The sequence below is a fragment of the Anastrepha ludens genome, unplaced genomic scaffold (assembly GCF_028408465.1).
Source record: "Anastrepha ludens isolate Willacy unplaced genomic scaffold, idAnaLude1.1 ptg000053l, whole genome shotgun sequence".
NCBI lineage: Eukaryota > Metazoa > Arthropoda > Insecta > Diptera > Tephritidae > Anastrepha > Anastrepha ludens.
Window position 1 is genome coordinate 32809 of NW_026530034.1, and position 4692 is coordinate 37500.

Genomic DNA, 4692 nt, shown 5'->3' on the forward strand with positions numbered 1-4692 from the left:
CAACCTTGGCGCAGCACTGTACCCACGCACAAAAATAACACCCCTTTTATCACTGCCGAAGATAGCAATATAACAGCACGCCAAACTATCGACGCACTCCCTATATCCACGCCGAAAATTAACGGCACTCACAAAACCACTAATAGTTCACAGCTATGTACAGCCACGCGCACAATTGGCGTCACTCGAATAACGGGCACACTTCCCGTATTCGCACAATGGCACTCACTAACACAGTTGCCCTTAACAGCGTACAGCTACTGTACAGCCACGCTAATCGTAGCGTCACCAAAATTCCGGTGAAACACACAACGGCACTCACTTTACACCATTCTCGGAATCACTATGCAGCTCATGTACAGCTACACTATAGCGTCACTCGATTCGCGGTAATACTCGCGGATATAGCACAAAACGAAATTGACAAAAATGTATGCGCTCGCGACACGACACGTCTTCACTGCTCAACAATCACAATGAGAATCAGTAGATAGGGACAGTAGGAATCTCGTTAATCCATTCATGCGCGTCACTAATTAGATGACGAGGCATTTGGCTACCTTAAGAGAGTCATAGTTACTCCCGCCGTTTACCCGCGCTTACTTGAATTTCTTCACTTTGACATTCAGAGCACTGGGCAGAAATCACATTGTGTCAACACCCGTTAGGGCCATCACAATGCTTTGTTTTAATTAGACAGTCGGATTCCCCAAGTCCGTGCCAGTTCTGAATTGATTGTTAATTGATAATCGTTATAATTTAAAAAGAATATATATCGAATGATATAATTCCTTAAAAATTTTAGCAAGAAAGTTCCACAATTGGCTACGTAACTACTATCCGGGGAACAAGAATCGTAATTCTCTATTTACCCAGAACGAGTACATAAACCATGGTATTGCTTCCCAATCAAGCCCGACTATCTCAATCTTCAGAGCCAATCCTTATCCCGAAGTTACGGATCTAATTTGCCGACTTCCCTTACCTACATTATTCTATCGACTAGAGACTCTTCACCTTGGAGACCAGCTGCGGATATTGGTACGGCCTGTTGAGAAGTTTGCGTGACCCCACCATAAATTTTCAAGGTCCGAGGAGAAAATATCGACACAACAGTAAATGTCATGCTCTTCTAGTCCATCTACCATATCTCTCTTCGAAAGACTTCCATGGTAGTACGACTATAAAACAGAAAAGAAAACTCTTCCGATATCTCTCGACGGCTTCTTTATGGTCGTTCCTGTTGCCAGGATGAGCACAAGGCCCATTTTTAATAACAAACGGATACTCAACAGGTTACGGAATTGGAACCGTATTCCCTTTCGTTCAAAATAATTCAAGTATTTAATTATTTTTTAATATATATATATAAATTTTATTAATATTTTTTTTTATTAAAAACTTGAAAATTTTCGGCTTTCGCCTTGAACTTAGGACCGACTAACTCGTGATCAACCACTGTTCACACGAAACCCTTCTCCACTTCAGTCCTCCAAGGTCTCATTCGATTATTTGCTACTACCACCAAGATCTGTACCAATAGCGGCTCCATGCAGGCTTACGCCAAACACTTCTAAGCACACTATTGTACCCTCCTACTCACTAAAGTTTCAAAATTTATAAATCAATCGAAATTGTTTTATAAATCATCTACTTTAGCGGTAATGTATAGGTATACAACTTAAGCGCCATCCATTTTAAGGGCTAGTTGCTTCGGCAGGTGAGTTGTTACACACTCCTTAGCGGATTACGACTTCCATGTCCACCGTCCTGCTGTTTTAAGCAACCAACGCCTTTCATGGTATCTGCATGAGTTGTTAATTTAGGCACCGTAACATTACGTTTGGTTCATCCCACAGCGCCAGTTCTGCTTACCAAAAGTGGCCCACTGGGCACATTATATCATAACCTCAACCTTCATATCAAGAAAGGTGAGGTTCTTACCCATTTAAAGTTTGAGAATAGGTTAAAATCGTTTCGACCCTAAGGCCTCTAATCATTCGCTTTACCAGATAAGATTATTTTATATAATTTTTAAATGCACCAGCTATCCTGAGGGAAACTTCGGAGGGAACCAGCTACTAGATGGTTCGATTGGTCTTTCGCCCCTATACTCAATTCTGACAATCGATTTGCACGTCAGAACTGTTTCGGTCTTCCATCAGGGTTTCCCCTGACTTCAACCTGATCAAGTATAGTTCACCATCTTTCGGGTCACAGCATATATGCTCAAGGTACGCTCCAGTTAGAGGTATAAATAATAATAAATTATCATTATACATAACTATATGGAACGCCCCGGGATTGAATTAATTGACTATTTAAGAAAATAGACTAAAAATTAATCCCATTATATTTTTAAGTTAAGTTAATTATGCCATTAAGTTTAATATAACTCAATGACTTGCACATATGTTAGACTCCTTGGTCCGTGTTTCAAGACGGGTCCCGAAGGTATCCTGAATCTTTCGCATTGTTAATCATATAAATGCATACAAATAAATATTAATATCATAGATATTAAATTTTTTGTAAAATTCAAAAAATGAATTTTAGCATTATATATAATAAAATCTATCAACACTTTATCAAATCATTAGTATTTATTCTATGTTAATATGCTTAAAAAGCAAATTAATTTAAATAAACTTAATATCACCAATGATCTTTTGATAAATACTTTTATTATGTTAATAGATTACAATGTCCTTATATGAAAAAAATGCACATTATTTTTAATTATTTAATGATGAATTTTTCATAATGGATATTCAGGTTCATCGGGCTTAACCTCTAAGCAGTTTCACGTACTATTTAACTCTCTATTCAGAGTTCTTTTCAACTTTCCCTCACGGTACTTGTTTACTATCGGTCTCATGGTTATATTTAGTTTTAGATGGAGTTTACCACCCACTTAGTGCTGCACTATCAAGCAACACGACTCTTTGGAAATATCTTTCTAGTAATCATTAACGTTATACGGGCCTGGCACCCTCTATGGGTAAATGGCCTCATTTAAGAAGGACTTAAATCGTTAATTTCTCATACTAGATATTAAGATATTCCATACACTGCATCTCACATTTGACATATAGACAAAGTGACTTAGTGCTGAACTATTTTCTTTTCGCTCGCCGCTACTAAGAAAATCCTTGTTAGTTTCTTTTCCTCCCCTCATTAATATGCTTAAATTCAGGGGGTAATCCCATATGAGTTGAGGTTGTTTTAAAATATTTTTTATCTTCTCACAATTTAATAAATAATTATATCATCTTTTCATCTCTATTTTTCTTTTTTCCTTTTATATAAATATATATTATAAATAATAATTATGTAAAATGAGGCAATTCTAGAATAAAAAAAATTAATTTTTATGCTAGACATTCCTCCTTTAATTACATATATAAATTAATATTTTATATATATATAAATAATATGAAAATTTTTTAAAGAGAATACTTAGATTCAAAATTTTTTTTATTTCATTTTATTTGAGAGGATTTTTTTTTTTTAAGAATATATTAATAAATAAAAAATTCATTATATATCTTTATTTTTTTGCTATTAATATTATGAATTATTTAAAATCCAATAATATACACATTTGCTTAAATTCAATTATTTTTATAAAAGAATAAGCAACTTATTTAGCATAGTCTTACAACCCTCAACCATATGTAGTCCAAGCAGTACTTTAAAATTTAATTTAATGTACATAACAGCATGGACTGCGATATGCGTTCAAAATGTCGATGTTCATGTGTCCTGCAGTTCACACGATGACGCACAGTTTGCTGCGTTCTTCATCGACCCATGAGCCAAGTGATCCACCGCTTAGAGTATTTTTTTATTTATTTTTATTTATAACAAATGTCAATTTTTTTTTGCATATATTAATTGAAAGAGTAAAATTAAATAATAATAATAATAAAATATAAATTGATTTTCTTTCAATAATATATATCAAATATATTTAACTCTAAACATTTTTATTAAGTTGCGAATGTCTTAGTTCAACAATAATACAGTGGTGGTATTTATTATGTTTGATTATTTTGTATTTTTTTAATCATTTTATTTATATATAAATATAATAATAAATATATACCACTTTTGTTATTGTGAACAAATTAACTTATCATTCAATCAAATGAATAATAAGTACAACTTTCTATTTTCATGTTTAAAGGTTTTTAAAAGAAAAAATAAGAAAAAACATTACAAAATGTACCATCATATTATATTTAATATGATATAATTGATGGATAACAAATTGAATGAAAAAGAATAAAAAGAATATGGATTCAAAATAATTATAAATTTTTCTTTTTTTTCTTTTTTTCTTTTGTTTGTTTTTGTTTTTATTTGTTTTGGCATTGTTTGTTTTTCTTACGGATATGGAACACAATAATGATCCTTCCGCAGGTTCACCTACGGAAACCTTGTTACGACTTTTACTTCCTCTAAATAATCAAGTTCGGTCAACTTTTGCGAAACAACCGTGACACACGAGGCGTCACAGTGATCACGTCCGGAGACCTCACTAAATAATTCAATCGGTAGTAGCGACGGGCGGTGTGTACAAAGGGCAGGGACTTAATCAATGCGAGTTAATAACTCGCACTTACTGGGAATTCCAAGTTCATGTGAACAGTTTCAGTTCACAATCCCAAGCATGAAAGTGGTTCAGCG

At 33.8% G+C, this 4692-nt stretch overlaps 2 non-coding genes and 1 pseudogene across 2 annotated transcripts in view; all 3 read right to left on the bottom strand.

Annotated features, from left to right (window-relative positions):
* Positions 1–435: 435 nt before the first annotated feature.
* On the bottom strand, positions 436–3223 carry LOC128870749 (large subunit ribosomal RNA; annotated as a pseudogene).
* Positions 3224–3661: 438 nt separating this feature from the next.
* On the bottom strand, positions 3662–3842 carry LOC128870761 (5.8S ribosomal RNA). Its single transcript, XR_008455480.1, has one exon. It is a non-coding gene; the product is annotated as a 5.8S ribosomal RNA (ribosomal RNA).
* A 566-nt stretch (positions 3843–4408) lies between these two features.
* Positions 4409–4692, bottom strand: part of LOC128870767 (small subunit ribosomal RNA) — a 1991-nt gene continuing 1707 nt past the window's right edge. Inside the window, exon 1 of the ribosomal RNA XR_008455486.1 lies at positions 4409–4692. This exon is cut by the window's right edge and continues 1707 nt beyond it. This is a non-coding gene — a ribosomal RNA (small subunit ribosomal RNA).